A 24,686-nucleotide genomic window follows, 5' to 3' on the forward strand; every position below is an offset into this window, starting at 1 on the left:
CCCCAGATAAGCGGAGAGACGGCTAGTATTTTGGTTCCTGCGAATATATCCGTGTGTCATGTCGAACGAAAGGTTTCAATTAGTACCTTACGAAACAGGTGTAAGATTTGACATGCTGCAAAGTAGATGGGTGAGGATTAACAAATACAAAGAGAGTTGATTTTTTTCGCAAGACTACCCAATAGAAAAATTTTAAAAAAATAATGAAGAAGCCCCCGTGTATGAAGAACGAAAATATGATTTGGCCAAAAATGGAGCCTTGAGGGCCCCCTGGTAGAAGAAAAAAATGAACCGATGCAAAGCCGTTGAAGGAGTCTGCACATTATTTTCTTTATACGAGTTTTAGTGGACGGCCCTAAGGCTACAAAGTTGGCCCAATTTTCGGCATCACCTGAACGACGTAGTTTCGTACGGATAAGACTTGTAAGACAAACAAGGTATTATCGCACAGGTGGGAACAAAAAAAGGAAGAAGTTTTCCAAGTACACCATAAAACGTGTAGACGGCCTGACTGCGTGATAAATTTTGCAAGTCACCTCCTCAGTCAGTTTCTGAAAAGAATTTATTCAAGGCTTCAAAATTCACAGCATGGAAGTTGAATTTGGGCGCCTTGCGACACGGTTCTACAGCAGAACCATCGGCTTTTAAACCAACTTCAAGAGGTGGAGGGTGGGCATTAATTTTAAGGTAAACCGAGTGACTCGTAAACAAACAGAAATCATTATGCGGAATATTGCTAAAACCACTTCATTGCGATGGCTTTGCTTGCCATTGACATTGATTTGGGAAGTGGAGCAGGAGTTCATAAAAGATCTGATCTGAAGTCAGGAAGTCATCCATTCATAGTAACTAAAACCGTTCCTAGAGGTTTGGCTTTGTAGGGTCGTCCGAATATCAAGTGTCAGCAAATATAATTGCTTTCCTTTTCTCAATTTTAATTCAAAAATGAAAGTCTTCACTATTTTTGACACTGGGTGTATGCTTCACTAGAAGTCGTACTCGTGAATGTCGCTCCTCCGAGAAGAATTGAATTCATGTCAAACTTTTATTGAATAGCATTGAAACTCATCCCACGTTCAGCCGCCGAAGTATGTGAGGGAGTTACGTAACGCTATGAGGTCTGAGTGATTCTTTGGGCCCACTTACTTACATGGATCGGTTGGTTCTGCAAGTCGCCCATGTCTGACATGAGATTCACACGAAGAAGCTTTCCTTGCTCCAGTAATCTTTGTCGACTCGCTCCTCTGTTTTCCCATATTCTTCATGGTAAATAATAGAGCCGAGTTCCATGTTGGCGGTGTAAGAATTCTCGAGTAAATTACACCTGAACGTGTCGGCCTGGCAAATGCTTCAAGATGTAAGTGGCAAGGTTGTTCGGTGGTTTAAAATTGGTCTTTATAAAATAAAACGAGATTGATTGCTAGTTTTGTGAACGTATATTGGTACCACGCTCAATGGATACATCCTTAATGTATTAACTAATCAATCAAAAAGGAAAAGATAATGAACAACATCTTAAACTATTCTTTTCGGTTAAGTCATTCTGATATAGAATTGGAACATTGTTTTTATAGGTCTACACTAACGTACTCGTAAGCAACAAGATTTAGGTTGAGAGAGATTTACTTTTAAACATAATGTAACGCCCCGTATGCAGTTTAGGTTTGCTTACTCAAAGAAGACATCAGTAGTTTACCAGTGGCAGCATCCTGGTGCTTCTTTCATGATGTGGCATCTGTATCATTTTTTTGCACCAAATACACCAAGTTTACGACTGAACTACATAGTAAAGCATTTCCAATATTTTTCCCCTTTTTATCTTACCTAGAGCGTATTCAAATTTTCTGTAATCAAAACTATTTCTGGTGACCTTGAATAATTTCGCCCAATATTTCGTCGTTGTTTCTCGTTCTTTACCTGTTTTCGATTGCTTCTCATATATTTGTTGATATAATTACAATTATGTAATCTATTTCCTTAAATGGGTTTGAGACGCCATTTACACCGCCCCGCCAAAGTGGTTCATGTGTCGCCAAGAGTTCCTCTGCTTCAACTACTTTGCAGTCTGCGATTCGAGGATGGCTCACCTATCGGCAATATCAATAAAATCATTTCTATCTGCTGACACTTACTCCTTATTTAATATTTAGTCCATATATTATGTATATGGTTGTCATAGTAAATTGCTAGTAATGTGCTTTCGCCCCATCCCGAAAGGTTACCCGCAAGCATATAATTCTCGTCGATAGTTTTACGCCACGTAGCATAATTCTTTGGCCATCCTGGGATCATGGATTCTACTACTTCTACAGCCAGAGTAACACGTTGACATGTCACGGAAAAGAGCTGACGAACGTCAGAATTAATATATAAACACTTTCACATTTTCCATAACTCTACCAAAAACGATCGCTGGCAGGCATTTCAAGAAGTAGATGCGGAAATCTCATGCCTTATCAACAGTATGCACCAATAACTGACTGCCTTTTCAGTTGAATATAAAGAATTCGCCTAAGGTGTTCCCTGCTTTCTGTATTGGCCTTGCTATCGAAATGTTGTCCATGCCACGGCTAAAAACGGGCTTGCCACTGAACGTACGTATCTTCCTCGACAGCAGTTTGTAGGCTTTCTAAAATCTTCGTTTTCTCCATTGTGGATAAAATTTTGACTACGAAATTTCGGTCCAGAAGAATGAATATTTTAACGGTTCAGCACTATTGACCAACGGAGATTTTTGATACTCCGGAGAAGGAGTAGTTATTGTTTTTGTTTGCTTTGGATCCTCTCGCATAATAAACAACGTAAGCAGCTCCCGAATAGCGTATATATATTAAATAAAAATCTTTGTCGGAGGAAAAAAGCTAGATGTTTTTCTTACAGGAAAAGCAGGCTTTCTATAAGCAACAAAATGCTGTCCAGAAGATCTGGATTCCAAAGCGGGTTCAAGCAGGACCCTTAGACGCGGAAACACGGGGCTTGGTGACCACAACCATAACGGCGAAAAGTCTGTGGATTTTTCCAACTTTTAGCGCCTCGCTATCGGGGGGAAATTGTTTAGTTGGGTTTCGACTGAGCACTTTCTGCTATCTGTGTCCGGATAGCTGAGTGGTTAGAGCACAAGGCTGTCATACGAAAGATCGCAGTTCAAATCTCACTGGTGGCAGTGGGATATGTATTGTTATTTGACGGCGGATACCAGTCGATTCAACTATGAACAGGTACCTGAGTCAAATCAGGGTAATAATCTCAGGCGAGCCCAATGCTGACCACTTCGCATCCTACAATGTACTGCAGTGTACCTTTACGGTCTTGATGGAAGTGCTCTAACACACTTCAAGGCCCTGATCCAATTGCCAACGATTATTATTATTATTTCTTTGTGCAGAGCTGCTTTTTCGGCAGAAGGTGTATCTAGAATGCTCTATGCAGGAGTGACATATGACTACGCTAAATGTTAAGTGTTCTATCGAGGTAAAATCTCATTCGGAGTCCAAAGCGGAGTCTACCAGAATTGTATTCTGCCACCCATACTTTTTTACTGACTTGACTTGACTACTCTCTCACCGAGTCACTTGACTTGGGTGAATGGCTCTGAATTTGGAGAAGATTCTTATTTTACATGAATGCCCGAAACATTGAACGCGTGGACCATTCGAGGCTGTTCCACGGTAATGTTGTTTTTGTGCTCCTATATGCTAAGGAAACAGCGCATGGAAAGTGACCAACATCGTTACTCGGGATCTCCAACTTTCTAAGAACTCCTGTCTGCATCGTGCTCTCGGGGTTTTTTCCGGCCTGAGACCATAACAAGTGGCAAATAGCAACAGTTAGATCACACATTGAAAATGGGCGACAAGTTCACTGTGGGCTATGCCATGCAACAGAGCCCACTATTCGAGGATGGATGACTAGTTGGTCAGCCTGCAGGAGGGCAAGCTTCTTGAAAAGCCAGGAACCGACGGCACTGGAGTGAGGAGAGGTTAATCTGAATAAAATAGAATTCTTCGCAAATTCAATAAACCAGTGTTGTCATTGCCAGTGGCAGAGAATTGAGTAATTTTAGCATCTGGAATCAACGTTATCCGTCAACGGTGAACTGCGCTATGAAATTGCTTCGCGCATTAGCGTAACTTGGATGAAATGGCGTTCCTAAACTGCCGTTGTTTGTGATTAGTACACTATCGAACGTCTCAAACCAAAAAAGTAGATCAATGTCATTCACTCGCTTGTGTTCGATAGTTCTGACTTATGGTCAACTATCAAAGACCGGATAGCTCAGTGGTTAAGACATCCGCGCTCGATATGGGGTTATGCCACTCATGAAATTCCGAAAATGGCGTCTTCAACTGTATAATATAATATGTATATAATATGTAGCTCTCGATGTATGGTATATATGGTTATGTAGCTCGATGATTGGTCTAAATAGCAAAGACGATGGGAAACGACAAAAAGCCGACCATAACAACGAGTGTTTTACGTGCTAGAGGTGATTTCGGCTTCACCCGGACCAAGCTTATGACCAAGAAAGATGGCGAATCTGATTCAGACTAACCGACTCCGTACTGAACAGGATAAAGGTTGAACAAGGACAAGATTTGGAACCTCGAAATGTTCAAGATTTAGAACCTCGGAATGTTCAAAGTTCTTACCAGCAAATCATCTAAACTTTCCAGGCTGGATCGTCGAAAGGTAATCTGTCCATCGCAGGCTATTAATCCGGATTTTATCAACGTGGTGTCACTTATTTCCAAACCTCCAAATCTCAAGCATTCTTGGACAGAATCTGCTCTCAAACACAGCTAAGAATTCGGAATTTTTCTTAGCAAAGGGCAAATGAGTACTGGCAAGATCATTAATCTCAATGTCGTTCGTCCTGCCCCTTCTATGGTTCTAAGCGTTGGCCGACTATAAAAGACAATGAACGGAGTCTATCGGTGATGGAAACAAAGATTTTGCGTTGGGCTGCTGGGATATGAGGTGGCACCGATTGTGTAAAAATTGCGAGAGAGGCGTGTTCGATGGTATGGTCATGGAATTCGCGCTAACGAGAATTCATTCGCCAAGATTGGTTCGAACATTGGATTCGATGGGAAGCGACGAAAAGGCCGACGGAAGCAACTGTGGCTTGATATGCTGGATGGTGACTTGAAGGTTTCACGACTAAATCTAAATCAGCCCTTTGGTAAAGTAAAATGGCGAAACCGATGACGACGAGCTGATTTCGCTTGTGAACGGAACAAAGGCTAAAGAAAACAAGTCGGAATACCGGAAGCTGGCGCTTCGGGTATAAAGGGTTTTGTGTTCATCTTATGTAGGTAACTTACTACACACATTTTTCCATTCGTATATGGCTAAAAACCCAAAATATTCCCTCATATTTTTTTCAAACTGCAAGAAATACGTACATAACTACAAACGTAGATGTTATGCTCATCTTAGCCAAACAAACATTGCCTATAACCGAATATCGTATTCTATATGCATGTATATATAATAAATTGATCGTACATCTATTTTCGATTTACTTCGTACATAAAAGTATAAATATGTACGTATGTTGAATGCCGCTTGTTCAATGTACAAATATATCTATATATGCATTAGACACTACTCCGAAGCCTCATTTACATTCACATATAAATACATACATATGCTGTCTGGAGTAATTGATATTGATATAGAAAAAACGAAATGTTTCCCTGCGACCTCCCGTTCACGTGAGCTCACTTTGTTGTAGTATTGGCAAATTGATATGCTATGATGAAGTCATACACGTTGGAAAAGTCTGCGTTGTATGTAAAAGTTTCACTTTCTATAACTTTGTTCATAATAGCTGGATTTCCTTCAAACTTCCCAAAGTTATTCCCCATATTATCCCTTATGCAGTTTCCTTTGTAGTTCTAGCAAGGGAGGTTTCCGGCTAAATTTCTAGAATATGCTAATATACTATTATTAACTTTATTAGTGCAGATATCGGACCGAGATGTCTTCAAGCCTAGTTTTCGTAGAGATGCACTACTGTGATTTTTTTCAAATTTTTCGGTTGAATAGGTTCTGACAACGAGACCTGTTATACTTTTTGGGGGTCATATTTTGAGTCCTCACTCCCCTACGTTTCATCCGATATCAAATATGGGACCAGTTTCGAAAAGTACTAGTTGAGCCCTTTCATTTAATATCCCACATGGCCACAATCTGTATAAAAAATTTTGCACCCTCCATTCACATATATGGTCCCCCTTAAACTTGCAATATGCAAGGGAACAGCAGACCACATGCTCTCACCAATTTTCATGGCAAATCGGGTGTGACAGTTGTTGGGAGCTGAAATAGGCTCTATTGGCTATTAACAATTGTGCACGGATTTCGTCATCATGGCTGTCCTTATGACTGCGTACGGTTTATCCTAACTATGGTTTCATAGGTGGCTTTGAAGTCGAAGAAAAGATGAGAAAAGACGCAATGGTCACAAAGAGAAAATCTGATTTGCCTGCAGTGAAGCCTCTTTGGTGTCAAACGGCCTATGGAGTCGTATGGGGCTATCTGGCCTAGCAATATATAATAGCAGAGAATATCTGGAAAACGGTATTCCTGCCCTAAGTGATATCTCCATTTTTGTGTATGAGACAGATAATGCCTTATTGCCGATTGTCAGGCATTGATTCGCTGTCATGAGAATTAGTTGGCAGACCACTTGTTGTAGTTGATTGCTTTCATGTTTAACTCATTTGGCGGTAATTCCATCGGCTTCTGGTGACTTTGCCTATGATTCGTGATGGGAGCATTTCTTCGTAGTCTTTAGTTGGCGGGAATTCCAATTCGCCGAAATTCTAACTATTGCGTAATTCATTAAAATATTCAACCCTTTGCTCTCATGATTGGCAATCACATTTCCTCCTTCGTCTCGACAAAATGAGAATCAAGGTTTACATGGTTTCATCGTACTGACTTGTTAGTAACACTTCCGCGCCTAGTGCAATTGTTTTCTTTACTTCTCGTAGTTTGTTACGGATGGCTTCAGTGTTTCTTTTTATTTGATTACCAGTGGTAGTGCGGTTATTCTAGCCCAGAGCACCATGCCAACGAAATAGTATTCCAAATCTATATTGACCCCCTGTTATTATGACAAGTATCAAGGCTTAATGGTGGCTACTTTTAATTGACACAGGGTCAGTTTGGTTGAAATGGTATTTTCTAAAGAAACCCATGTTTATTTGTTGATTTGTTTCCACACAAACCAGGTACTTCAAGCAATCATTTTGGTTGACATTTGTTGAATAAGCTGCAGCTCGTTATAAGCTATGAAAGTTGCCATGTCGCCTGAATACTTTCCTTCCCATACAAAGAGCGTACGCCCGATGAGAAAATGCACGAATCGTTTGCCCTTTTTTCCGATTTCGTTCTTTCTTAAGAAGAAGGCTTACGAACTAGTGGTCACCACGTGGATCTGGAGATAAGATTTGATAATAGAGCTATTTGTGCAAAATGAGGAAAAATCTCAGAGGAATTTCCGTATTAATAGTACTAAATCCACCTTCCCTTTTTATTTCAAAATCTGGAAATGCAGTTATCTCAACACCAACATGAAGTAAGTCCGCTTCGCATCAATGTTTCTTCTGCTCTGCTTCACCGTCACTGTTACTCAGAAGCTCCAAGATTTTGTCACCTCATGTCTGCGTCATGTTTTCGCGGTACTCTGATCCCCGCACAATAACAAATGCAGAACTCCGTCAGCGAGCCAGATGTCCGTGAAAGTATTGATGAGAAGGCGGAAGTCGCAGCGGTCGCCCTAGAGCTACGTGGCGTAGATGCAGGCTTTTCGGAAAATCAATTTCAATAAAAAAACGTTCACAGTGAAACACTCTCAGTGATGGCGATATGCTAAAACTTGGCGATTTGAGTATTTCGGATGAATGCTACCAATAGTGAACTGCGCCATGCATCAGCGCTACTTTGAAAAAGTAGGATTCTTCAGCTGGTATTATGTGTGATCGACGCATCAACAAACGGCTCAAATCCGAAATCCACCTCAATGTCGTCCTTCCTGTAACTCTCTACGATTTTAAGTGCTGGCTGACTACCAAAGGCAATGAAAGCCGCCTCGCCTTAATGACACCAAAGACCCCGAAAATATATATTAGCGTGAGAATTTTCGTTCTATTTTACTACGTTATTAGCCTGTTGCTATACGAAGCCTTTAATAGAAAAAATAAATTGATATTGTTAGTTGAGTATTTTATTCATTTTTGAGCTCTTGAGCTATGGTAATTCTGTCCTTTTCCACAATTGAATTATTTTCTTCTGGAATGAATATGGCCAATGAATGATAAAATGCACTCAGCACCAACGCGTATCGAAATCTAAATGCGCATTCGAAAATCATGAATTTTCAAACGATGATGGACTGCCTGTTCGACCTTCAAATTTATCAAAACCATTTACCGGACTGCGGCCCCTTATCCAATATTTCGAAAGAAAAAGCCATTAAACTGCCTCCAATAAATATAATTATATCCAGAAGGAGACAGGACGGCGAAACTGCAACATGGTTTATATGTTCAAAGACCTCTTCAATCAACAAGTCCAAACGGAGAATTGCCTAAACGAGGCCATACGTGCCCCTCAGTGCGCCGACTGGCCACTGCCAGCCATTGTCGTCACAAATTGATGGTGATAGATGGTGCGATGACATCTGCTGATTACAAAGCTGGGTCCGAGATCAATTGCTTTGATTTTCGACTAATCAACGAGAATGTGATCGAATTATTTGACCCAACAAACACATTCCGTCCAGTGGCTCCGGCCAGAAGACACCCAGCCGCTCTCATGCAGCCAAACTGGAGCTGAACCGAAGAAATTGGGGTTTCTTTGGACATATGGCACTCGACTTGAATCCGATCCAGTACGTACTTGAAGACCTTGCACAGATGACTATACTCGTACAACATCAAGATACAAGATACATGATGTTGCGTTGTAGTGCTAAATCTCTAGCGCGGCCAGTGCGAGCTGGCTTGCTTGCGATTGCGATTTTATTGTGTCGAAATAAATGTACTCGAACTCGAATGTGCAACGCGTATCGCTCGTTAGCCAGGGTATCGGCTCCACTACTTGTGGCAACTTAACCTTAACGTCTTTCTCAGAAAGTTATGCCAGATGAAATGAACACAGAAAGCCTTCGGAGCCGGGCCCGGGACAACACGACACACGCTCATTCTGGAGAATATCATTAAGTCCAATATGGATCTGAAATGCGAGCCAGTTAATCACTCAAGCAAGCGCCTTAAAGAGGAAAAACCTGAAAATCGCATGACTATTTTGAGCTGCATGAGGTCAACGAAGATGCGATGAGTAAGTGAGAAGTTCTTTTTTTCTATGAGGTCTATTCAAGTGCATTCTGCCTCCAGATAAATTGCATAATTATCAGATGCATGCGATCCATCTTTTCGGAGATCTGCATATAAATGTCTAAAGATTGTTGTAGATGTGTGTACACTTCCATTGCATTATATACTATTTATCGGAATGGCATCACGTCCATTTGAACGTGTTACTATTGTATTCTAGGAATAGGTTAGAGGAAGGACTTTAAGAGATTCAAAATGGTTCACTGGATGTGTGCTCACCGTTCTGCCTGTCGCATAGAATTTATTCAGAAACAGTTGGCGGTTATTGTGGGGATAAGTTTTAGAAAAAGTATTCTCGTATGGAAAGATTATATTTAAAGAACGGAGACATTGGTTGAGAAGTACAGACTAAAGCCGTGATGGTAAAATCTAGACTTCAAAATGTGAGCGATACCGTTTTTATCTCAGGCAAGTAACATCCACTTCATAATTAATTTCTCCTTTTGTTGCTAACCAACCTGGTAACATCTGCGCTCAATACAAATGGCGCCCAATGTTGAGCCAGGCATTCTTTTAGTTTTCACGACTGTAAATCTCTGAAAGGTCACCTCATCCGGTTCTAAACTTCATTTATGGTTGGCCACATGGAGATGGCGTCAATCGGTCAACTTTATTCTCTTGACTTCTTCTCGTAAGTTTAAGGTTACACCTCTTTTCCCCTGAAGCACATTCTCTTATGCCTAATTCCTATTCCAACCTTGTAGAGTTTCCTACCCTTTCTTGACTAGCATATCAGGAAAATCATTGTGTCTGACAATGTTTTCAAGTTTCAATGTGGGCTCCAGAAGGGAAGGGAAGTTCAGAGGGCGGGGGCTCATTAGCTGGAAACTAAAAAGTTGTGCGTCTGAGCCTTTGAGAATTATCTCCCCCTTGACTTTATGTGAATCATTTCATAACTTTCGACAGGGGTTTACTGATCGTTTCTCTCTAATGGCTAGGAAGAAGCTAATAGTCTGCGAGTCATCATCAACTGCGCAACAACCAGTACCCGGTCCAGGCCTGCATGAATACGACATCTCGCGCCGAGGTCAACCAATTCTATACACCTGGCAAGAATTCGCAAATTTTCTTGCTCAGAATCTAAGCCTCCGGGGAATACATGAGGACTAGCAAGATCATTGTCTTGTGCAGTAAGAACTTTGACCCAATGGTGGAACGTTTCGAGCGGAATAGTTTTTGTAAGTTGAAATTGGCTCTGTCGGCTGCCAACAGCCGTGCGCGGATTTCATCGTCGTAGCTAATTTTCGACCCTAGATAGGAGAAATTATCAATGGTCTCAAAATTATAGTTTCCTATCTTCATTGTTCTAATTTGACCAGTGCTATTTGATGTTGTTGCCTCTTTGGTTCTTTTTTTGCTGACATGACAACATATGTTTCGTCTGACCTTCATTGATGTGCAGCCCAATATCTCGTGCTGCTGGCTCAATCTGGAGGTGTATGCGGCTCCATCCTGCTGACTCGTTGGTAAAACTTCCGCGCCTAGTGCGTACTTTTGAGTTTTGTAGGTTCTTCGAGGCTTCCTTTTTTCATCTGTGAAATCGCCTCTTCGCCCCACGAAGTTCGTGATAAGTGTCTGCGTATGCTCGCTTTCTTTGAGAATGCAACATTACCCGATATGTAGCATTCTTCCTTTCCGTTGCTAGCTTACATTCATCGTCGGACCAGTCGTTCTGACTTTTTTTACGACTGGGGCAAGTGCGTCGTCGTTTCTCAGGTGGTTGTGAAGATCATTTGTCGATGCTTCATCTCCAGGATCTCTGTTGACTGCGGTCAATTGCGGCATCCATTTTACCTTATAGGTATTTCGGAGAACTGTGTTGTAAATCGCTTCAGTCTTAACTCCCACCTGATTGTCGGAGGGGATTCTAGGCGGCGCTGTTATGCGAGCCTGCAGTTATGCAATATGCAAACGAGTTTGCGATCTGAATCTCCCCCTTCTGACATAGCCTTCCGCAGGTTTCATTTTTTGGCTGACTAAGGAACCTACTCCTAGCACATGATATACTGGACGGGTGCTATAATATATGGTGTAGTTGCTCTTCTCCTGGAAGCTGGCCCCTGTGCAGCGCGTCTCTTGCAACGCTTTTACGTCAGCCTTACATTGGGACAGGGTTTCGTCTAGCTGCTCAGCAGCATTCAATCTGTAGAGGGAGTCCATATTCCATGAGAAAATGCACAAATCCTTAATCCGTTTTCGTTGTCGGTTTTGTGGTTGTAAAATCCATCTAGTCCTAGGCTACTTTTTAAGGTTTTGTGTAAACACAAAACCTTATTAAAATCGTTTTGCTGTCTGTCTGTCCGTCACACGCATGTTTTCTCGGAAACTGTTGTAGCGATTGACATCAAATTTGGTAGAAACTGTGAACGCTCACGCATATAGTGAGTTACATCCTTTTACGTCGAATTTAAGGGAGGGTCCTCATATATGCAAAAGGAGGGTGTACATTTTTTTTCGTTAAATATATACATGTGGGGTATCAAATTAAAGGTCTCGGTTAGTACTTTTCAAAGCCGGTCTTAGTTTTGACATTTGTTGAAAACGGGGGGTTGAAGTGATCATTTTTTTAACGAACCCATTCTCAGAAACTACTCAACCGAAAAATCTGGAAAAAATCAGGGGGCTGCCACTATATGGTGCCTAGGCTCCGAAATACCCTTCATACCGATACTTGTTCAAATAAAGTTAATACTAGTACATTACTATAATTTTTAGTAATTGACAGGAAAACCCCCTTTAAGTAGCAATGTAGGCTACAGCATAGAGCATGATCCTACCAAATTTGGTGAAAATCTCACCATTACTAACAAAGTTATACTAGGTCAAAACTGTCGCTCCTCAATAAATTCAGGACTATGAATGTCAATATCGCTTGATATTGAATGTCAAATCTCTTGATAAAAGAAATACACAAAACCTTTCATACCTGAAGCGCCTAGCTTCCGGTTTCCCGACTTTATAACAAGTTGTTTTCCATGTAGGGACCCAGCCTCCAAACTGGAGGACCAGTTGGCACAATTTGTCCTGTTTTCAGGCGCGAGAGACTCACCTTCATCCTTCTCCGTCTACCGCTTTTTGTTAAGAAGAACATTTCAGCAGTTACTACGTGAAGCTCGAGATAAGGTTTAGGAGTAAGGCTGTTGGTGTTGGTCTTGCGTTTTATGCTCCATCGTAGGTACTAATTCACGTTTCGCCCTGAGACCTATGCTACCCTTTGATCACAACTCTGCGAATGCTAGGTTGTAAACGGATGATTGCTACAAGCATGTTATGCGTGGCCATCCCCAATATTTGGCTCTCATTTCGGATATCATACATGGAACTATAGATGTGCACATTTCGATAATTATAATGTATTGAAGAGGCAGCTTTCCTTCGTTGTCAGAAGGGATTGGTTGGTGGTCCGTGTCTGGTTAACTTTTTAACTTCAAACAACGTGGATTGGCATGGATTTCGCCTTTCCTTCTTTATAGAGAAGAAGAAGCAAGTGATCTGTGCAGCATCTGGATAAATTGATCACAGCTGGGTGCTAGATCCGGCCATCCCAAATAGTGCATCTTTATGTTTTTTCTTTCCATTTTAGCTTATTTTATTCGCTTATTATATGATGAAAAGTAACTCGTTTTTGAGTTTTCTTTTTGCTAATGTTCGCGCAAAGCCTATTTTGAAACTAAAATCTTGATTACATGTCCTTTTGCACTTGCTCCGACCCGTGTTCTTTTGAGAGTCTTTAGGAGAATCCCACCGAAGCAAATTCACATCTCAGCCTCGATAGTATGCAGAAATCCACATATAACATGCGAACCTCTCTACCTCCATGAACTCAACAGACACAAATTGATGGGAATGCCTCAAACATAGCGTGAATTACAGCAAGCGCTTTGCCACCGGCTAATAACTCACCTTTTCGGAATTCCACGGGTTCGTCACCCCCACCATCTGCCTCGTTCTGCGGAATCAGTATTGGTAATTGCACGAAATGGCCAACGAGTCAATACCTGTCACATTTGCCTCACAACCGTCTTCCTTGTGATTATCTATTATTAAAGTATGGAACGCTGAATTTTCGGGAACGTTAAATGCAAGGCCTTGCATCACTCCTTCTTCAAAAATTTAGTAGACCCAACGCTATCTAGCCATGTGAATGCCTACAGGTACTAGCAACATTACCGGTCTATGAGTCAGTTAAATCTGCATTGGACGAGCGTTTGAGAGACCAGCGATCCGATTATGCCCTGATTCGACAAAGAACGCAACTGTCAGCTGAGAACTTTGATGGTTTTTCCGAGGCTATGCATAAAATTACGAAATGGGTGGAGGGTTCCACTCTCCGACGTGAGCTAGTCCCATCCACACAGAGGGTTATTCTTTATTTCCCCGTCACAATTGTATACAGACTGCAGCAGTTGATTCTTCAGCACAAAAACTTGGCAGCTCACCTGATGAAGGCAGTCACCAAAGAAGAGGTGATGAGGACGGGGCCACGTGCAATTGTGTGATCCCCTGGCCGAGGCCGTCGGCTCATGCAGCTGCTGAAATTGTGTTTATTGAAATTGGAGGATCCCCGGAAATTTTGGGTAAGAGAGTAATAGGAAGTCGATCAAAGGGAAGGAAAAACCTAAAAAGTCGATGCGCAAGTGTTTAGTGGGATGCGTAAGAAACGCATGGTAGTAGATTTTTCACTAGAAATTACAGACAAAGATTCGTCTAAAGAAATTGGTGCCCCCCAAATTCCCTCTCTCTAATTCTTACTTTCCTATATAAGCGCAGATCCAGATCAATATTCAGTAAAACGTCGGCAAGTAGATTCGAGCTGAAGGTTCTCAATCTCGTCGCACTCTTCCTATCTAATCTATATTAATGAGAAGAACACCGTAGTTCTAGTGATAATTAATGATGATGACAAATTAAATGTTTTTTTTTGTTTGACATTGTTGTTTGTTCCTCGACCCACACGCCTTGGCATAAATGACTTTTATATTGGTTCTATTTTGCATGAGATTTTTTAACAAAATATTTTAAATATTCTGTAAGAAAAGCGTCCTATTACAAAGGATAATTCACATCATATTCATAGGCAGCACCCTCTGCTGTTCTGTTTTCCCAATAATGATTCAATGAATGAATCATTCATAAACGCTTTTTGATCATAAAATTAAATCTTTGATGTAATAGAAAAATGACAAGAAAACCCGAAACCATCTAATGATTTTTATTTGATTTTTTTCTGTTTCAGAAATGCTAACGCGCCTTGGAACCCGACGCTCCAGAATTTTGTTTTTGGAGCTCTTGATCACATAATTCCTACTGGCGCTATCTTTTTGTAAGTATTAACGTGTTGATTATTATTTTCGCAAGTACTGTTAAATAAGGATAAAACATGCAACTATTGCATGCCTTCGAGATTATATATATACATTGATTGTAAAATAAATTTGCTCAGGAAATAATTTGTTACATAAAAGTGTTCACTGTTTGGAACAGTTTGGTTCACTTCTTGCATAAGTATACCATCTGAGCATGTAAATAACGTGTTCGATGGTGGGGGGGAGGGCTGGAAGAGTTTTGCCGGGTATTCTTGACATCCTATCGCCCAGCCTACCAAAGGTTTGTGTAAAACAAAACGTTATTAAAATCGATTTACTGTCTATCTGCCTGCCAGTCTGTCTATCACGTCTGATATCTTAGAAATGGTTACTTCTATTAACGTGAAATTTTCTGGGAAGATGGGCGCTGTCAATCCCTTTGCATGCAGTGAGTAACATAATTCCACGTTAGGAATCTTATCCTTAAGGTCTTCATATATGTAGAAGAGGGTGTACATTTTCCCACCGAATATAGTCATGTGGGACATAAAATGAAAGGTCTTCATGAGTATTTTCCAAGGCTGTTGTTAGTTTTGATATTAGTTATTATTGGGCGCATGCGGGGACTGGAATCTTATCATTGCTTTCACGGTCTCATTCTCAAAAACTAACTGTCCAAAAATCTTAAAAAAATCACCAAGCTTGTGATACACGATGACTTGGGCTCAAAACATCTTCCATATCGCGATACCTGTTTAAATAAAATTGATAATAGAATACTACCATATTTATTATACGTATATTTTTCAGAAATTGACTGGGAATCCCCTTGCAATTATCTTAGAATCTTCACGTTTTGCAGTAATAATAGGCTATATAATATAATATATAACATATACAGTTTGGTAGAAATAGCGCTTTCACTAACAAAGTTATAATATAGTATATCATCATCATCAACGGCGCAACAACCGGTATCCGGTCTAGGCCTGCTTTTATATGGAACTCCAGACATCCCGGTTTTGCACCGAGGTCCACCAATTCTATATCCCTAAAAGCTGTCTGGCATCCTGACCTACGCCATCGCTCCATCTTAGGCAGAATCTACCTCATCTTCTTTACTATATACTGTGCCCTTATAGACTTTCTGGGCTGGATCATCCTCATCCATACCGATTAAGTGACCCGCCCGCCGTAGCCTATGGAGCCGGATTTTATCCACAACTAGACGGTCATGGTATCGCTCATAGATTTCATCGTTATGTAGGCTACGGAATCGTCCATCCTCAAAAATTTTTCGGAGGATTCTTCTCTCGAACGCGGCCAAGAGTTTGCAATTCTACTTGCTAAGAACTCAAGTCTCCGAGGAATACATGAGGACTGGCAAGATCATTGTCTTATACAGTAAGAGCTTTGACCCTATGGTGAGACGTTTCGAGCGGAACAGTTTTTGTAAGCTGAAATACGCTCTGTTGGCTGACAACAACCGTGCGCGGATTTCATCATCGTAGCTGTTATCGGTTGTGATTTTCAACCCTAGATAGGAGAAATTGTCAACGGTCTCAAAGTTGTATTCTCCTATCCTTATTCTTCCTGTTTGACCAGTGCGGTTTGATGTTGTAGGTTGGTTCGTCTTCGGTGCTGACGTTGCCACCATATATTTTGTCTTGCCTTCATTGATATGCAGCCCAAGATCTCGCACCAATCGCCGCCTGCTCGATCTGGATGAAGGCAGTTTGTACGTCTCGGGTGGTTCTTCCTATGATGTCGTCGATGTCGTCAGCATAGGCCAGTAGTTGGGTGAACTTAAAGGGGATCTTACCTCTTGTATTTACCTCAGCATCACGGATCACTTTTTCGAGCTCCAGGTTAAAGAGGATGCATGATAGGGTATCCCCTTGTCGTAGACCGTTGTTGATGTTGAATGTATGTGTGAGAGTAATCCTGCTGCTTTTATCTAGCCTCGCACATTGGTCAGGGTCAGCCTAGTCAGTCTTATTAATTTCGTCGGGATACCGAATTCTCTCGTGGCCGTGTACAGTTTTACCCTCGCTATGCTATCATAGGTTAAAGACGATGGATAGATGGTGCAACTGTTGTCCATATTCCAACAGTTTTTCCATCGCTTGCCGCACAGAGAAAATCTGATCTGTTGCTGATTTGCCTGGAGTGAATCCTCTTTGGTATAGGCCAATGATGTTCTGGGCGTATGGGGCTATCCGGCCTAGCAAGATAGCGGAGAATATCATATAGATAGTACTCAGCAATGTAATACCTCTATAATTGCTACACTGTGTGATATCTCCCTTTTTATGTATAATGTCCCTTTGCCAATCGTCAGACATTGATTCGATGTCCCTTACCTTGAGCATCAGTTGATGAACCACTTGGTGTAATTGGTCGCCTCCATATTTAACCAATTCGGCTGTAATTCCATCGGCTCCTGGTGACTTATGATTTTTTAGCCGATGAATTGCACGAACTGTTTCTCCTATACTTGGTGGTGGCAGTATTTGTCCGTCGTCTTCAGTTGGCGGACCTCCAACTCGCCGATGTTCTGGTTGTTCAGTAGCTCATCAAAGCACTCAACCCATCGTTCCAATATGCCCATTTTGTCGGAAATCAGATTTCCCTCTTTGTCTCGGCAGGATGAGCATCGAAGTGTATAAGGCTACATCCTGCTGACTTGTTGGTAAAACTTCCGCGCCTGGTGCGGTTGCTCCCTGTACTTTTCGAGCTCACAGACCTATTGGTTCTTCTAGGCTTCCTTTTTCCGTCTGTGAAGTCGTTCGACGGAGTTCGTGATAAGTCTCTGCGCGTGCCCGCGTTCTTTGAGAATGCAACATTACTCGCTATGCGGCATTGTTCCGTTCCGTAACTAGTTTACATTCATCGTCAAACCAGCCGTTCCGACTCCTTTTGCGGCTGGGGCCAAGTATGTTTGTGGCCGTATCAATGATGTTGATGCTTCATCTCCAGGTCCTCTGTTGACTGCGATTATTGCGACGTCCATTTCCCTCTTATAGGTGTTGCGGAGGGCTGCCTTGGGGATGGCTTAAGTGTTAACTCTCACCTGATTGTTAGAGGGGATTCTGGTCGGTGTTATTATTCGAGCTCGAAGCACCATGCCAACGAGATAGTGATCCGAGTCTATATTGACCCCCTATATGTTCTAACATTCATCAAAGCTGAGAGGTAGCGGCGTTCAATCAACACGTGGTCAATTCGGTTGAAAGTGGTCCCGTCTGGAGAGGCCCATGTATGTTTGTGGACCACTTTCTACACAAACCAGGTACTTCCAACAACTATTTTGTGTGACACTGCTAATTGGATCATCCGCAGTCCGTTATCATTTGTATTTTGGTGTAAGTTATGGGAGCCGACGTATCGCCTCAATATGGGCTCCTTCCCTACTTGGCTGTTAAAATCCCCAAGTATGATTTTGATATCATATTTAGGACAGTCTTCGAGGGTTCGTTCTACTGCCTCGTAGAAGGTATCCTTCTCCGACTCTGCAGTGTCCTCTGTAGGGGCGTGAACGTTAATGAGGCTTATAGGCTTATGCATAGCCGTTCGCTTATGTTTTCAAAGCCGATAACAGCAGGTTTCATTTTTTGGCTGTCTAAGGAACCTACTTCGAGCACATGGTTTACTAGATGGCCACTATAATATATGGTGTAGCGGCTCTTCTCCAGGAAACCGGTCCCTGTGCAACGCATCTCTTGTAACGCTGTAACATCAGCCCTATATTGGGGCAGGGTATCGGCTAGATGCTCATCATCTCCATCTCTGTACAGGGAGCGCACGTTTCATGAGAAAATGCGCAAATCGTTCTTCCTTTATAGTTGCCGGGTTCGTCGTTGTGTAATTCGTCCACTCCGAGGCTCCTGTTGTGGTTTAGTAACAAGTTCTTTTCCGTGTAGGGTTGTCAGCCCTACCCAACCCCAACCTGGAGGACCAGTTGGTACGATTTGTCCCGTTTTTAGGCACAGGAGACTCGTCTTCATCCTTCTCCGTCTGCAGCTTGGCGTTAAGAAAGAGCTTCCGGCGGTCACCACATGGAGGTGGAGATAGGGTTTGGTAGTAGGACTGTTGGTGTTGGCTTAGCAGGCATTTCCCAGGTTTTATGCTCCATCGTGGGTTCGGCCGGGGACCTATACTACCCTTTGACCACCTAGAATCAATTAGATGTGTAAAATGATCAATAAAAATAGGGCACAATTAAACTTTTAACTACACACCAATGGAACTGCCTTGCACCTAGGGCTCGTCACATAAGAAAACACTAAACATTGCATTCGTGAAGCATCTATCTTCTGGCTTCCCGGTTTGTCTATTTATGAATAGAAGGTTCGAAAAAATATGCAAAAAGTAATTAATTTGGCGGATATTGAAAATAATTTCGTCAATTTTATATTGCGAAAATTAGATTTCTCAAAAATATTTTCGAATGGTTGATGCAATTGGACTTGGATATTTCGTCAAATTTGTTTATGTTGCGAATGACAGAAAGAAGAATTTCCTTTCCAAACCCAAATTCTCGTTATTACAGGTTGAACTGTGAGGAAAGACTGTGTTTAAGCCACCAATGAGGTTCTCGCTGGCCTTCAATTTTCCAAAATATGAAATTAGAAGGGAAGGATTTAAAATTCCGATGACAATCAACATGAAAATGTTCAAATACTTCGAGCTAATGTGCAGGCAAATATGTAAATCCATTTAGTTCAACTGTGAACCTGTGCATATTGCTTCATCGAAGCGCCACCTTCTACTGACACACAATGGGAAATAGCGCGAATACGTGCAAATGGAACCCGGGCTTACTCCTCTGTATAAGGTTCAATGGGCGACCAGTGGAGCTCTAAATCTACTCCAACTCAAAACCGGATATTCCAAGCATTTTGCGCCAATATATGCGTACTCTTGCAATTTCTGTGAGCCCGACATCACTTTAATTAATTTCTTTCTTCGCCTGCGTTGTCAAAATACTTTGGTGACGGCAAAACAAATGCTCAATTAAAAATTTGGCGTTTTGAAATTAATTCTGGCCAAATCGGTAGCATCCGAAATGGTGAACCTGAGGTCAAAATTAAAATGGATTGAGTGGCGAATTTTGGGCATTGTGATGTAAATATCCCACACACGGAGCGTGGACGGCCACGACATGGACATTAATTTGAAATATTGAATGCTGTCTTTTGTGCTGTCGATGTCTTCACACATTTTACAAAAGAAAGGTTGGTTTACGAAGTTGCGTCTTCAATTTTATAAATTATTGATTGTTTGGTTCTACCGAATTAGCTGCGATCATTGAAGCTGCGAATGCCAAGTTTGCGAAGTATTACCTTTTTATTTTTCACTTTTAGCGATAATACCACCCTCATCCAAACAACAAAAACAGATGCAAATTAGCCGTCGCTTGGCAGACTATCACATTACTGTCCACTTTCGCCTAAGTTGCTTGGAGGTCACACATTACGAGATCGAAGAGTTTTTGAAATCAGTGGAAACTTATCACACTAGAAGTCGCATTACTTCACGTGATATGCATGAATTTCCGTGAAATTGATGTAAATACCACGCGACGATTATAATAATTGAATATACATTTTAAAAAAAGTGATTGAAAAGTCAAATTTAATAATCTGATCAAAATCTGCCTTCCAAATTCGAATAAGATAAGGGAATTACTTTCGAGTCCCACATGAAGAGATGCATCTTTATTTGAGAATTATAGCTTTTGATTGGTATCTCGAACGAAAATGCCAGATTTGATTAAGTAAAACCAAAAACGATTCAATAAATATTCAAACGACTATAAAAATTGACACTTTTAACACCTCTTCGAATAAAATTTGAATTATTGCTGTGGTCACTTTATCTAAACTTTCAAATCTAATTTAAAAAGAACCAAGTCGTTAACTGCAACTTTAAATCTTCTTCGACCTGTCTATTAACAATCATGAGGGCAGAGCTACGCTGCAGAACTGGAAAAGGGGCAAACGTGGATCGTGCGGATTCCAAACCAGAAAAGTCAGACTACATTAATATTCCCTATATGATAGCTAAACACGGTATGTACGACAACAATACAATAATTGAAAAAGAAGTTCAGGATTTTGTTCGTATATATGGGGTGGGGTACTTTCAGGCCTTCAATACTGAGACGTCATACCCTCTTTTAAAGGAAAATTCCAGATTCGCTAATGTACCACAAGATTTCCGTTAGTAGATGGGATGGTACTCGCTGCAGTTGGAGTACATAAGCACCAAAAATTACATAGGAAATATTCACATACATGAGGCCCAAGTCTCCAAGGCAGCCAGAGTTTAGAGAGCTCGTTTCACCTTTGCCTCTATATTTGCTCCAAAGAAACTTCTTCTCTAGAATAACTCCCAGATATTATACTTTTTCGGAGAGTTGCAAGGTTATTCCCCTCATCTGTGGAAGTCAGAGGCTATACAGTTTTGTGTGAAACAAAACTGCTGCTACTGCTTTGCGTTGCGTTAATTGCAGTAGCTTCCCTTCTACAATATGTTTCCGCTGTGCTTCTGCTGCTTTTAACTGCTGGTGGATCCGTTTCAGAATTGCAACTACCGTGTCCCATGCTGTATTTGATTGCACCATGTACCTTATCAGATTTTCCTCCGTTAAACGGGTATTTAGCCCTGTTTCTAGCTTTCTTCTTGAGCTTTTAAATTTTGGGGAGGCGAAGAAAACGTGTTCTGCATTTTCGCTTGCACCTTCATACGTAGGACAATCGGGCAATTCATCGTGACCGAACCTATATCCATTGTCTTGGGTTAAGAACTGAGTCAGATCGTAACTCGTCTCACCGTGGTTCTGCATAATCCACATACTTATGTCTGGGATAAGCCTGTGTATCCACCGGCCATTTTCCGCCTAATCCCATCCTGTTTGCCATGCAGTCAATGACCGCATACGCTCACTTTGCTTGTTTAGACTCGCCTCCTGATTCTCGTACAGACAACTTGCCTTATCGATTAGAATGTTCACCGGTATCATCCCCGCAATCACGCATGTTGCCTCATAAAATATTGTTCGGTAGGCGCAACATGCTCGGAGAACGCTTAACCGATATGCAGCTTGAAGTTGTCTGGGATTTTCTACGATTTTTTTCACCGACAACAACACTGGTGTCGCGTATAAAAGGACAGAGCTGACGACTCGCGAAAAAAGTAATCGTCGGCTGTGTTTTGGGTCGCCTACATTTGGAAGCATCATTGCCAATGTTTAGCTGATAGTCGCCGCTTTCTACCCAATAAGTTGTAATTGGGGTTTAAAGCTCAACTTGGAGTCCAGTGTTACTCCCATTTTTTAGCCATAGCTGAAAGCTAACAACATGCGCCCCGAAGCAAATTTCAACAGTTTCCTGCTTCCGACGTTTTGGAAAGAGCTCCATCTCCGTCTTATGCTCGGCAAGCTTCAGCCCGTGGTCTTTAAACCAAGACTTTATCGTCCATCGTCATCTGCGAATCCGAGGACAACACCTTGCTTTGCTACTGGGAGCCGTAAAACGCCATTATACATTAAGTTCCATAGCAGAGGGCCCAGAACAGACCCCTGCGGAACTCCTGCCATTATTACATATATCTTCGACCCTTTGTCCGAATCATAAAGTAGCTTCCGCTATCGGAAGTAGTCGAAGATTATATTTAATATATATTTTGGCGCTTGTGCCGCGATGAGCACTTCGATGATATGGTTTCATCTGACAGAATTGAAAGCCTTCTTAAAGTCAAGAGTAATATTTCCTTTCGGTGTAGGCTTCCCTCGCTGGCTCAAAAACTAGCTTGGTAGCATGAATCGCTGACCGAGCTTTCCGGAATTTAGACTGCCTATTTGATAAATAACCCTCACTATCAATTAATGGATATAGTCGGTTATAGATGACCCGCTCGAGGACCCTGCCTACTGTATTCAGAAGACAAATATGTCTATAGGATGTTGGTTCACTTATGGGCTTACCTGTCTTCGGGGTCAACTAAAGTTTTTGTTTTTTCCACTCTGCGAGGAAGGGCCCTTCTTTTAAGCAGTCTGTAAATATTCGTTTCAGCACCTTGTTGAAAATTCGATCAACGTCGGGGGCTGCTTTATCCCAGAACCTTTTCATTGCGTCCAAGACTTCGTCTGTGATTACTGGAGGAATGTCTTCGGTGCTAATTGGTATCATTGGGAAGATTGTTTCTGAATGTTTGGGGGAACAATGTCCAAACTATCTCCCACAATAGGAGGGAACCTTTTACCTTCTATTGCCGACATAACCAACTTGTACGGTCCTCGCCATTGATCGCTGTGTGCATCATCACAGAGTCACTTGAAGCAATAATTTTTACTTTTCCCGACCCACCGCGTACCTGTTTTAATTCGAGGTACCTTAGTTCATACTCTAGCGTATTTCCCCACCGTTGACTCCGCCTTCTGGCCTTCAAGCATTCCGAACTACACTTCGCTATTTCAATGTTCTACCAGTAGTTAGAGTTGCGCTTCCGAGAGTGTGTACGTCTTGGGGCAGCTGCGATGCCTTTTCTATGGCCGTTCCAGTAAACTCGGTGTTTCACTGCAATACCTCCAGAAATGTATCCTCATTAAGTGCTCTTGATGAAAAAACCTGTTTCCGGTTTCTTCAGGTGAGGATTTATTGTTCTGGGTCCCTTATCAATAGTAATATATATTGCCTGGTAGTCGCTACGCATGTATCCTTTGCTAACATGCCAGTGTAGACGCTTAACCAGCGAATTACTTTCGAAAGTAAGATCTCCACGCCTAAAAGTGTTTGCGCTTCCGATGTTAGGCAAGAGAAAACCTCCAGTAGGATTCTTCCCCTTTCATTTGTTTTCCGGCTTCTCCATTCCATTGCCTAGTATTGAAGTCATCAGCAATAATTTTGGGATTGCGATCTATGGCGTCTCTCGCCAGTCTATCTTGCATGTTGCAATACTCTGGTATTGTCATCCTTGGGGCGGCATAACAGCTGTAAATGTAGGGGTCATCGATCTCAACCCTTACAAAATCGTGTTCGCGATGCTTTATTGCTTGCTGCAAAGCTCGATTACCGCAAGCCCACACCGCAACCTTTCCACTTACGTCTGTTTCCCAAACGCCGTGATTGAGGCTTTTGTATTGTTCGCAGACAATAGCAACATCGATTTGCTTTCCATTCAATTTCTGTGCTAGCAAATCCTGGGCGGCTTGGCAGTGATTTAGATTCAGCTGGAGGACTCTCATTTACGTAGGGTACTTAAGGCGATCCTGTAAACTGGACAGCTGGTGCTGTCGTTATGTGGTTGTAATCGCGATCTTTGATGTCCCCGGGAGTTTTTACTGCAGCCCTTGGCCAAATGATTTTCCTCTCGACGTCTTCAACACATCTATCAGTGGTGCTAGGGCAATCCTTCCCCATATGTCCCAATCCGAGACATTTAAAACACTGCACACGGCCTAATCAATGCGGATTTTACCTGCAGACAGAAGCTGAAGTCATATGCCTAGTTTGGGTCCGCTGTCCGCGTTCCTCCAGACAGACATATGTATGTGTTTATATGTATTTGCAAATAAAGCTTTGGGGAGTGCCTAATTCAGATAGATATATTTGTCCATTGAACAATGTTTGTTTGGTGTAGATGGGCATAATATCTACGTCGATAATATGTATGTATTTCTTCTAGTTTGAAAAAATATGAAGAAATATTTTGAGTTTTTAGGCACATACTAATAGAAAAATCTGCGTAGAAACTTTCTCACATTAGATGAACACAAAATCTTTATACCCGAAGCGCCACCCTTCGGTATTCCGACTTGTTTGTGGTTTATTTGGATTTACTGAAACGACAATTACCGAATCAACTATCGATCAAATCGAGGGCGCATTGTGTATTTCTATGCACTGATCCTAGGTCTCGACCAGTAGCCCAGACAGTGATGTCATCCGCATAAGCTTGGATGGGT

At 41.7% G+C, this 24,686-nt stretch overlaps 1 protein-coding gene across 1 annotated transcript in view; it reads left to right on the forward strand.

Annotated features, from left to right (window-relative positions):
* Positions 1-24,686, forward strand: part of LOC119650333 (formin-J) — a 218,778-nt gene that overhangs the window by 89,869 nt on the left and 104,223 nt on the right. The window contains exon 3 of the mRNA XM_038052988.1: positions 14,647-14,733. The gene's annotated coding sequence lies outside the window, so the exon portion shown is untranslated. The remainder of the gene's footprint in view (positions 1-14,646; positions 14,734-24,686) is intronic.

The sequence above is a fragment of the Hermetia illucens genome, chromosome 2 (genome assembly GCF_905115235.1).
Source record: "Hermetia illucens chromosome 2, iHerIll2.2.curated.20191125, whole genome shotgun sequence".
Taxonomy (NCBI): domain Eukaryota; kingdom Metazoa; phylum Arthropoda; class Insecta; order Diptera; family Stratiomyidae; genus Hermetia; species Hermetia illucens.